Source organism: Lactuca virosa, chromosome 7, assembly GCF_052849685.1.
Source record: "Lactuca virosa cultivar CGN04683 chromosome 7, Lactuca_virosa_CGN04683_v6, whole genome shotgun sequence".
NCBI lineage: Eukaryota > Viridiplantae > Streptophyta > Magnoliopsida > Asterales > Asteraceae > Lactuca > Lactuca virosa.
Window position 1 is genome coordinate 70,108,535 of NC_136432.1, and position 12,898 is coordinate 70,121,432.

Below are 12,898 nucleotides of genomic sequence, written 5' to 3' on the forward strand. Positions count from 1 at the left end.
AGTATTGGTGCACTGCACAACATTTCTTTCAGCTTTTGGAAAGTCGTTTCTTGTTTCTATTCCCAAACAAACTTTGTTTCCTTTTGGGTCAATGTTGTGAGGTTTTTGGCTATCCGATAGAAGTCCTTTATGAATCTTCGATAATAGCCTGCTAAGCCTAAGAATTTCTTGGCTAGTTGGGTATCCCCAACTTCCATCCAACTAATAGGAGATTGACCTTTTTGGTCGTATAAAGCTTCGAACAGTGTAGCTTTGATGCTCGTGTGATAACTATTATTTTACGAGAACTCAATCAATAGAAGATGAGTGTCCCACGCATTTTCGAAATCTATCACAAGCGTTTCGATTGTCCTTTCGCTTTGACCATCGGTTTGGGGATGATAGGTTGTACTCATATCCAGGTAAGTACCAAGGGATTTTTGCTAACTTTTCCATAATCGGGAGGTAAATCTGATATCTCTGTCGGAGAAAATGGATAATGGTACCCTATGTAATATGAAAATCTCTCTAAGTTACATCCTGGTAAGCTTCTCCATCTTATATCTCTCATTTATTGGTAGAAAGTGACCAGACTTGGTTAATCTATCGACAAATACGCATATGTGTCATAACCACTAGCAGTCTTAGGCAATTTGGTCACAAAATCCAATGCGATATGCTCCCACTTCCACTCAGGTGTTTCCATTTGTTGTAACAATCATGAGGTTCATTGATGTTCTACTTTGACCTCGGAACATGTTATGCATTTACTTACGTAGGTAGTAATCTCAGCCTTCATGTTCGACCACCAATAAAGAATTTTTAAATCCAAATATATCTTGTCCAATCCGATATGGATGGATTACTAGTCCTATGTGCATTATCTAAAACCAGTTCCTTGACATTTCCAAACTTTAGAACCCATATTTGGTTCATGAAGTATCTCGCTCCATCATCCCTAATCTCCAATTGCTTTTACATTCCCATAAGTCCTTCCGCCTCGATGTTTTCTTCCATTAGAGCTTCGAGCTGATCATTTCTAGTCTGTAAGATTATAGTAGACTAGATAGTCATCGAAAATTATTTGAATCTGTGAGGCGAACTTGTTCTTTAGGACTCAAGGCGTCGGCTACGCCGTTAGCCTTGTCTGGATGATAACGGATTTCACATTTGTAGTCAATAAGTAATTCCAACCATCTTCGTTGTCTCATGTTGAGTTCTTTTTTTTTCGAAGATGTGATGGAGGCTCTTATGGTCCGTCTAAATTATACATTTCGTTCTATAAATATAATGACGCCAGATCTTTAAAGAAAAAACTAAAACTCCCAACTTTAGGTCTTGGGTGGTGTAGTTATTCTCATGCACCTTGAGTTTTCGTGAGACATAAGCTATAACCTTCTCCCTTTGCATCAATACGCATCCCAATCCCTGATAAGAAGTGTCGCAAAACACAATGAAATCATCAGTACCCTCTGGAAGGGATAGTATTGGTGCACTGCACAACATTTCTTTCAGCTTTTGGAAAGTCGTTTCTTGTTTCTATTCCCAAACAAACTTTGTTTCCTTTTGGGTCAATGTTGTGAGGTTTTTGGCTATCCGATAGAAGTCCTTTATGAATCTTCGATAATAGCCTGCTAAGCCTAAGAATTGACGAACCTCGGTTGGTGTCCTGGGCACTTCCCAATTTTTTACAGCCTTAATTTTGGAAGAATCAATGTGAACTCCTTTCCTACTTACTACATGCCCTAGAAAGTGTACATCTCTAATCCAAAACTCGCACTTAGAGAATTTTGCGTAGAACTTTTGTTTCCTTATTAGCTCTAGGATCACCCGAAGATGCTACCCATGTTCTTCCCCTGTTCGTGAAGAGACCAGAATATCGTCGATGAATACTATCACGAATTTGTCTAAGTAGGGTTCGCATACTCGGTTCATGAGATCTATAAGAACAGTTGGAGCATTGTTCAGTCTAAAAGGCATGACCAAAAACTCGTAATGGCCATATCGGGTTCTAAATATAGTCTTTGGAATGTCCTTTTCCATTACTTGGGGTTGATGTTATCCAGATCTCAAGTCGATCTTAGAGAAATAATTGGATCCTTGCAGTTAATCGAAGAGATCATCTATTCGTGGAAGTGGATATCGATTCTTGATGGTTAACTTATTTAACTCCCTATAGTCGATGCACATTTAGAAAGATTCATATTTCGTCTTGATAAATAGAACGGGTGCTCCCCAAGGCGAGAAGCTTGGTCTGATGAAACCCTTGTCATGGGTTGGATTAGCTGTTTAAGCCCATAACTATAATTGGTATATACTTGAATTGATAGTGGCACAATCATTTTGGGTTGCCCTCAAACCTAGCAATTGGACAATATAATTTTTGGAGAGAGAGGTTGATTTATTATTTTATTAATAAATTGAAATAAATGATTTATTAATATATTATGAGAATAATATATTAATCAGAAATAGTAATGTTTAATTAATAGTTAATATGAAACTAATTAGAATTAATTTTGGGATTAATAGAATTAATTAAAAATGCAGGGTCTAAAGTGTAATCGTTCAATTGTTGAACTAAAGGCTCTGGAACCTTCCACCAGGAGGGTGGACGGTTTCTAGAGGCTTTTTAGGGTTTATGGAATTATCCATGTATATAATTAGGAAGCTAGACAATTATCCTTGACTTGTAGAACCTTTGGAAGCAAGCATCACAAATGTCGGGCCTTTAGTGGTTCACACCCAAGCTAGCAAGAAGGAGATTATGGAGAGAGGAGAGGGGAGAGTAAAATTTCGGCCAACCCTTGGAAAAGAAGTGATGGCCGAAAATCAAAGGCCTAGGTTCCCCTTTTATAGTGCAACTAGGAAACCCTGGATAACCCTGATTTGAATTAAATAATATTAACAATAAGGTAAATAATATTACATAGGGTTTCTAGGGTTCTTCTTTTGATGTTCTTAGTTATAGGTTCAATGGAGAAAACATAGATCTTGTTTTAGGTTGCATGCACACTTAAGAGTTTTAAGTTTATTTTTTGTTATACCTAAATACCATCAGTGGTATTGGAGCATTAGGTTTGTTTTTAGTTGAACTTGCTATAATTGTTAAATTTGATCAAATTAGGGTTTATGGAAATTAAATCCTAAAAGGCTTAAAATTTCAAAATTAGGGTTAGGGTTTTGAAACCCTAACCCTCCTCCCGAACTTTCTAAATTAGGGTTAGGGTTCTTAAACCCTAACGTTCCTCCCCATGCTATTTCAAAATTTGATAGGTTGTTAGTGTTTTTCAAATTTTTGTAATTATCATTTTACTTGCCTAAAATGAGATAATTAAAATTGGATAAACCCTATACCCTATATTTTCAAAAATTTAGATGGTAAGGATTAGGATTAAGTTATTTGATTAATTTAATTAGATAATCCTTATTTTATTTAATCTATTTAACTAAAAGTGAATTGATCAATAAATATAGAATCATTTGGTTTATTTTAAATCTAAATTATTTATTAATTTTCGAAATTTAATTATAAACCTAGTATTTTTTAAAAGTTTTAAAATACACCTTATACTATATGTAAGATTAAAAGTTTAATAATTACTATACGTATAAGACTAAGTCAGTCGAACCACTAGTACGCCTCATTCACAAAGCTAGTCTATGAAGGGGGTATAAGGAAACTACCTATAAAATGGTAGTTGAATGAGTGTCCACTCTTACCCACCGATTCCTTCATTAGTGGAGGGTCATTAGTCGAACGGGTTTGAAAGGAAAAATTAATTCTCATTAATAAGTATAATGAATTAAAAGTAACCAAACTTTTTTATTAAAAATCTCAATCTTAGTTGCTTTAGAAAAAATGTGAATTTGTATGCTAACCCATGAAATTTCACATTTCACTTTATAAGTCGTTAGTAGAGCGTGTGTGGTTAACCAACACACTAAAAAGGACTAATAAAGAGCTGTAATGGGTATCTAATTAATTATCATTATTGATGGAGCGTGTGTGCTTTACCGGCACATCAATTGAGATGGTAAATGACAATAAGGTTACCAAGCACATTTGCATGGTTATTCACATCTTGTTTGTGATCCTCGGTATCCCAGTCACAAATAGAAGAGCATAATCTGAGATTAAACATGCCAATGAATAGTTTCAATGAATCTCAAAAGATCTAGGAATTTTACTTAACTTAATTTCTTTCAAATATCGTTCTCTTTTGATGGAATTAGTAAATCGTCATTTACCCACCTTTATAAAATTTTCAATTAGATTACGACATCCCTTTTCTAAGGTGTGAAATGTATAGTTGGATCCTAGCCTTAATATTTCATTTTTCGGTTGCTATATTAAGGGTTATTCTTGTCTAACTAAAACGACTTTCCTTTTATATATGTCTACTCCAAATGATGCTTCTGCTTCCTCCTCCTCCAGTTAAAACTTCTCGTTGTTGAACATCTGCTCAAAGGTGACACTGGATGGTACCAATTACAAAGACGGGATACGCAACATCAAAATGGCCCTTCGTTTCGAGGACAAGAAGTATGTCCTTGAGAAGGAACTAACTGAGATTGACGAAGAGAAGGCCACTTCTAAAGAACTCGTCGCCTACAAGTGGCACTACAATGATGCAACAAAAGTTTCTTGCATCATGGCCGCCATGATGTCCCCTAAGTTGCAAAGATTCTATGGGGATTACTGGCCGTATGAGATGAACAATGACCTTATGGAGAAGTACCACAAGCTAGCTCGTCAAGAAAAAAACGAGTTGGTAAAGTCCCTCATGGCGTTTAAAATGAAAGAGGGAGAATCTGTATGTGGCCAAGTATAGAGAATGCAACGTTACGTGGAGCGTATTGTTAGGCTTAATGTGCACTTTGATGAGGAATAGTCTTGAAATCCTTACCAAGTTGTTATGATCAGTTCATCTTGACCTATTATTTTAACAACAGTGAGACCACCTTGGCTCAATTGCACAACCTTCTGTAGATAGCTGAAGCAGGTATGAAGGGTAAAAGTATAGCCTCTACTCCTGCTAGTGCTCCCATCATTGCTCTTGGTCAAGGGAAGGGGAAGAAGAGGAAAGGTCCTCCAAAGGTAAACTAGAAGGGAAAGTATCATGTCTGGTGGTCAAGAAATGGACCCAATGTTAAATATAGTTTTGATGCTCCTCCAGTCTCTGACCCCAAAGAGGCCCCTTTCTTTTACTGCAACGATAAAGGGCATTGGAAATGAAGCTGCCCAAAGTATCTGCAAGATATCAAAGATGGCAAAGTGAAGCCAACTTCTGCAGGTATATACACTATTTCAACTAATAACTCATCATCTTCTCGTTCTTGGGTCCTTGATACAGTTAGTGGATTTCACATTTGTTTTGATTTGTAGGGGCTAAGAAGAAGTGAGGAGGTGGAGCACGGTATGAACTTGATCATGGGGAATATGCAATCTTCACCTGTTACCAAGATTGGATTTTATAGTCTAGTGCTTAGTAATGATGTTAGTTTGGATTTAATAAACTGTTGCTACTCTTCATAAATGACAAGAAACATCATCTCTTTTCATGCATTGTTTAGAAAAGGTTTCAGATATTCTTTTAATCAAGTGAATGGTTCAATTTCTGCTTATAAAAGGAGTATTGTCGTTAATTTAGGAAATAGTGTATTTCAAATTGATTCATCTAATGGTATAGACAAAGCATACTTGTGGCATTGTCGTCTTAGACACGTTAACAAGAAATGCATCGCCCAACTCCAAAAGGATGGAGTGTTGGAATCATTTGATGTAAGGTCGGATGATGCATGTGAATCTCGTCTTTTGGGTAAAATGACAAAATCACCTTTCATTGGATCTTGTGAAAGAGGTGAAGGTTTGTTGGACCTCATACACACAGATGTGTGTGGGAACTTCAGATCCACCACAAGGGATGCAAATCGATTTTATGTAACATTACAAATGATTATGGTAGATATGGCTATATTTACTTAATCAAACATAAATCAGAAACCTTTGAAAAGTTCAAAGAGTTTAAACATGAAGTCGAGAATCGGTTAGGTAGGAAGATAAAGATGCTGTGATAAGATAGAGACAGAGAGTATCTTAGTATCAAGTTCCACGACTACTTCACGGAATGTGGAATAGTTTCACAATTGACCCCTCCTAGGACACAACAACTTAATGGTGTGGCTGAGAGGCGCAATCGAACTTTATTGGACATGGTTCGTTCCATGCTGAGTCGAGCTTCTCTTCCAATTTCGTTCTGGGGTATGCCTTAGAGAGTTCCGCCCATATTCTTAATCTTTTCCCAACTAAGAAGTTTGCCCAAACACCTCACGAGATGTGGACAAGGAAGGTTCCCTCGTTAGCACATATCAAGGTTCGGGGTTGTGAAGATTTCGTTAGACGAGAGACTCACGACAAGCTTGAACCTCATAGTGATAGATGAATTTTCATCAGCTGGCCATACAAGTCCTTTGGATATTTGTTCTACAGACCTAGTGAGAATGTGGTCTTTGTATCACGAAGAGGAGTCTTTCGCGAGAGAGAGCTCATATTCAAAGAGGACAGTGGGAGTAACATTGACCTTGAAGAGATTCAAGAGTCAAACGATGAAGGAACCTCTAAAGATGCTAGGGTTTAACCAGAGGAAAAGATTCCAGTTGATCCAATTGACAATTCATTACCTCTTAGGCATTCTGGTAGAGTTAGCATGCCACCTGAGTTCTATGGTTTCCATATAATTACAGAGGGTGATATGTTTATCAGTGATAGTATACTGATAAATTTGGATGAACCTGCTAACTAAAAAGAAAGCAATGGCAGGCCCTATTCAGCCAAATGGAAAGAGGCAATGTACAACGAGATCAAGTCCATGTATGATGACCAAGTTTGGAATTTGGTTGATCAACAACCTGGTCGGAACATAGTTGGTTGCAAATGGATCTTCAAGAAGAAGACCCACATGGATGGTAATGTGCACACATTTAAAGCATGACTGGTTGCGAAGGGCTTTACTCGAACCCTAGGGATTGACTATGATGAGACCTTCTGTGACAACCCAAAATTTCTATCTTATAAGCCAATAAAATCAATCAAAGTTAGACTTGTTTTTGTTACCTTTTAGCCGTGATAAGGGTTATTATGTGAGTTTTTAAGCCTCGTACACTTAGGACTTGATGCTATGAAGTGTGAGTAAAGAATCTATGACTTTCAATTTGAGCCAAGAACATTCATCAAGGGTGTTCACGGCCCAAACTAGGTTCACGGTCGTGAACCCATGTTTGGCCGTGAACCCCTCATCATAAGTGTAGATTTCCTTCATTATTTCTTCATTTCTCACATCTTTCAATCAAGAACACTTAAACTCTCTCAAGTATCATCAAGGGAATCCATCCTTTCTCTTCAAAAACGTAAGTGATTCATCCTTTTTACTAGTTAATCTTCCTGATCATTTGAATCCTATGAATCACCTCCTTGAATTCATCACTTTTCCTTCAAGATCTTCAAGTCTTCATCTTTTCACCAAGAACACCAAGAACACACACACATGTTCTTGGGCCGTAAACACCTTCAATACTTCCATTAAGTAAGTATCCTTTCCATATACTTGTTATCCATTAGGAGCTCTTGAATCCCCATGAAACAAAGACCTTTTAAGTATCATCTTCAAGAGTTCACGGCCGTGAACCCTTCATGTGGCAGTGAACCCTTCAAGTGATCTTGTTAGGGTCGTAAACCCTTCTTAGACCAAGCTTTGGCCGTAAAAACTTAAGCATTATTGGCCGTGAACACTCCTTGGCCGTGAACACATCCTTGTGTGGCCGTGAACTCCTTTCATAGAATCATATGTGATTATAACACTTCATTTCAAGTGTTTCCTAGTACATAAGGTTGTTTCCTTACATGATTAGTTGTTACCTTTTAATGATTTTAAATGCTTTTATGGGGGGGGGGGATACAAGTAGAAAACAAAATAGTTGTGAAATCAATGACATATGATTTATAAATATCAAAACAAGAGATTCCTTATACTTCAAAACTGTGTTATTAAACAAACTGTTTCAAATCATTTTATAATCTGACATCAAGTCAATAATAACCATTCAAATGGTTAAAACTCTTTTCATATGATAAACTCTTTAAATTTTTTACAAAACTATTTTAAACTTATATATTGTCAAAATCATGTCTATATAGATATAGTTGTATAAATAAGATTTAAAGGACTTAGGACGGATAATTTGCTTTATTTCCTTTTCCTTGTTTAGATGTGGACTTAGGGTATCGGTTGTTATTCCGAATGTCGTTTGAATCTTAGTTATATATTATGTATATGTATATAGATATAAAAGTACTTTCAATCTGTTCAATACCTTTGGGTAGCAAAGGTGTACAAACATGATCAGTCATTCAATTATAGAGCTTACTAGTAAACTATAATAGGTATAGTTTAGGAGGTTACTACTTATTATTTCTAGAACAATGAAACTTACATGAATCAGTACTTACATGAGTTAGTTCTTACATGAGTCAGTTCATACATGAGTCAGTTCAAACATACAATAACAAGAACATAAAGGGACATACAATAACTAGAACAGAAAGGAACATACAATAACAAGAACAGAAAGGAACATACAATAACAAGAACAGAAAGGAACATACATCCTTTTATAAGAACAAGATAACATTAATGTGAAACCACTACTTCATGGCATAGCAATATACTTGTTAGGTCGCGTTTTGTAACCAGAGTCTCCTGGAGGGAGAGCGGGCATTGTGTGTATAGATCTATACGGGACTGAAAATCCCATATCCCGACTGTTCGCTACAGTTTGGCCGGTAGGCCAAGGGGTGACAAATGTCACATCAGTTTCCACACCAGCAGGTCGTCGTGTTAAACACTCGTCAATCAGTATGGTTATAACCACAACACATTTTAACCTTAATTAAACAAATTGCTTTTAAGGTAATTAGTGCTTCAGTAGTTACTTATTACCACATTACTGTACACTGTCATTTTCCCATTACATTCATATAGTGATCTGCTCACATAAAAGGTAATGTAAACTATTTTCTGGTAATGATAGTCATATACTTGGGAAAACACTCACTTTTATAAAAGAACAAACATACAGAACAATCGGGTCTTAGTAGAAGACTACTCTCCATTCTAGGAAGTATACAAACTTTACATCAAACATTTACAAACCTTACATCAAACATTTACAAACTTTACATCAAACACTTACAAACATTTTCTTCAAACTTATACAAACATTTGACACTAAAATACTTATGAACTCACCAGCTTAAATGCTAATCTACTCTTTCAAAATAACTTGTATTCTTAGGTCACCAGTAGACAGGTACACTGGACCAGGTTTTGAGAAGACGGAGCATGTTCAAGACCCGTCTTTTATTTTGATATATATATTTTTGGTGTCTTACAAATACATTCAAAACACACTTGTATTAACTATATTATTAATGCAATGGATGATGATGTTGCTTGTTTTACTATTGTGCATTGTTATGATACTAAACATGACGTCCTCCGCCCCCGAATATTTCCGTCGTTCTGGTTTGGGGGTGTGACACCTTCTTACCAGTGGCTAAGATAAAATGTATTAGGATGATGCTAACCATAGCTGCCTTTCATGACTATGAAATTTGGCAGATGGATGTCAAAACCGCTTTCCTTAATGGGAAGTTGGCTGAGGATGTTTACATGACTCAGCCACAGGTTTTTTTTGCTGCAAAGTTTGCTAATAGAGTGTTCAAGCTTGAGAAATCTATCTATGGATTGAAACAAGATTCTCGCATATGGAATCTTTGTTTCGATGAGAAGGCCAAAGAGTTTGGCTTCTCTAGAAGTGAAGATGAGTTCTGTGTATATGTCAAAGTTAGTGGGAGTACAGTAACCTTCCTAGTATTGTATGTTGATGGCATACTTTTTATAGGTTACGACATTCCAAATTTGCAAGATGCTAAGTATTGGCGTGGAAAGTGTTTTGCTATAAAGGATCTAGGAGAGGCTGCTTATATTCTGGGGATAAGAATTCTAAGAGACAAGAGTAAAAGACTAATTGGCTTAGTAAAAATACATACTTGGAAAAGGTATTAAAATGTTTTAGTATGGAAAATTCCAAGAAGGGAGAACTTCCCATCCAGAGTAATACCAAACTGAGTAAGACTCGTAGTCCAAGTACCGATGCGGAGATAACAGAAATGAGTAGAGTTCCATACGCTTCCGTCGTTGGATCTGTCATGTTTGCTATGACATGTACTTGCCCTGATGCATCCTTTGCTTTGAGCATGGTCAGTCATTATAAGGGAAATCAAGGTAAATCTCATTAGATAGCAGTTAAGAATATTCTCAAGTATCTACGAAGGACTAAGGATTGGGTCTTAGTACTTGGTGGCAGTGATACATTGAGAGTAACTGGGTATAGTGACACCAACTTTCAAACATGCAGAGAAAACGTATATTCTAAGTCTGGTTGGGTGTTTACATTAAATGGAGGAGCAGTTACTTGGAAAAGTTCCAAGCAAGAGACAATGATTGATTCTACCTGCGAATCAGAGTACATAACGGAAAGTGAAGCATCAAAGGATGCAATTTGGTTGAAGAACCTCATCGGAGATCTTGGAGTTGTGCGAACCATCAAGGAGTCAATGGAAAATTTTTATGATGATGAAAGAGTGGTTGCCTTGTCAAAGGAACCAAGAGATCATGGCATATCAAGACATATCGACAGAAAATACAATTTTATCAGACATAGGGTAGAAAGGGTCACCTCGTAGTGAAGAGGGTATCATCTGAAGAGAAACCCGCAGATCCACTCACAAAGGGTCAGAGTAGGGCTAAACACATTCAGCATGCGAAGAGCATTGGTCTGAGAGATGATATTAGTTTTAGTAGTTAGATAGTTATTTTGAAACTTGTAACAAAGGAAATGTCATTGAATTTTGGTGATTAAATAATAGAGAATTATTTATGAGTTTGTTTACTACCTTTTGTCAATTGTTGATTCTTGTGTTTCATTTTGCATGTTTTACTTCTAGAATAATTCGATTATTGAAACTCTACTGTCTTTCGTACTTTTGGAAGTAAGTAGTGACATAAAACTGTCATGAAATGGATTGTAGATTGTATAAGGAGTTAGACATAGCAATAGTATTGCTACAACGTTCATGAATACTTAGAAATGGAGATTTAAGTATTGGATTAACCCACGCTCAGAGAATTACTTCATGGAATTTATCACGAGTAATTCTGAGACGATAATATCTTATAATCTTAAACGTAAATATATGAGTTGTAGTTTACAAGTCAGTTGTGCATTGATAATGTGTAAACGCATCAGTAACTTGATGTTATAAAACGTGTTGTTGTGCATGATTTGATGAGTAAATGGTGCAAACATATAAGTTAAATTTTAATCGTTCCTTTTGCCTTAACAGGAAAAAGCGATATCTTTGGGACCCTTGGTGATTTGGTGTTGACTTATAGATTCGGGCTCGGCCAGGACTAAATTGATGTGTTCGATTAGAAGTTCTATGTCATTACAAATCAGAAATCGGGAAACAAAGTATTGGACAATGAGAATGATTTTGTTCCATGTCTCATGTACGAATGATATCTTGCAAAACGGAGGATTATATGATCACTTATCTTAGGACACATAACTGACTGGATCAGAGTTCGACAGCGGATTTTGGAATCTACAATTTGCTGATCGATTCGGAAGTTATACTGGCAATTATTCTCGCATGCATTCTTCATACGATTGTCAGAACAAAAATCTTGGATGTTAGTTACAAACTTATCCAAGTGGGAGATTGTTGGATTAAGTGTCTAAGCCCATAACTATAATTGGTATATACTTGAATTGATATTAGCACAGTCCTTTTGAGTTGCCCTCAAACCTAGCAATTGGACATGATGATTTTTGGATAGAGAGGTTGATTTATTATTTGATTAATAAATTGAAATAAATGATTTATTAATATATTTTGAGAATAATATATTAATCGGAAATAGTAATATCTAATTAATACGTAATCATAAATTAATTGGAATTAATTTTGGGATTAATGGAATTAATTAAAAGTGCAGGGTCTAAAGTGCAAATGTTCAATAGTTGAACAAAAGGCTCAAAAACCTTCCACCAGGAGGGTGGACGGTTTCTTGAGGCTTTTTAGGGTTTCTGGAATTATCCATGGGGATAATTAGGAAGCTAGATAATTACCAAATTTGAATTAATATTATTTAATTCAAATCAGGGTTATCTAGGATTTCCTAATTGCACTATAAAAGGGACCATATGCCTTTGATTTTCGGCCATCACTTCTTTTCCAAGGGTTGGCCAAAATTTTTCTCTCCCCTCTCCTATATCCATAATATCCTTCTTGCTAGCTTGGGTGTGAACCACTAGAGGCACATCATTTTCGGTGCTTGCTTCCAAAGGTTCTACAAGTTGAGGATAATTTTTATTTGCTATAATAACAATAAGGTATGTAATCCTAAACCCTTTCTTATGTTTTTCGAAAATTACATAGGGTTTCTAGGGCTCTTATTTTGTTGTTCTTAGTTATAGGTTCAATAGAGAAAACACAGATCTTGTTTTAGGTTGCATGCACACTTAAGAGTTTTAAGTTTTTTTTTGTTATACGTAAAACCCATCATCAAGAAGTTCCTGAAGTGGGTTGCGAGCTCTTGTATCTCCGACGGTGCCAATTTATAAGGAGACTTTGCTACTGGGACAACTCCTGTAATTAGATCAATCTGAAACTCGAATTGATGTGCTGGTGGCAATCCGAGTAGATCTTCAGGGAACACATCAGGGTAATCACACACCTGAGGTACTTCCTCGATCTTTCTCTTATTATCTTTCCTATTTACAATGTGGGCTA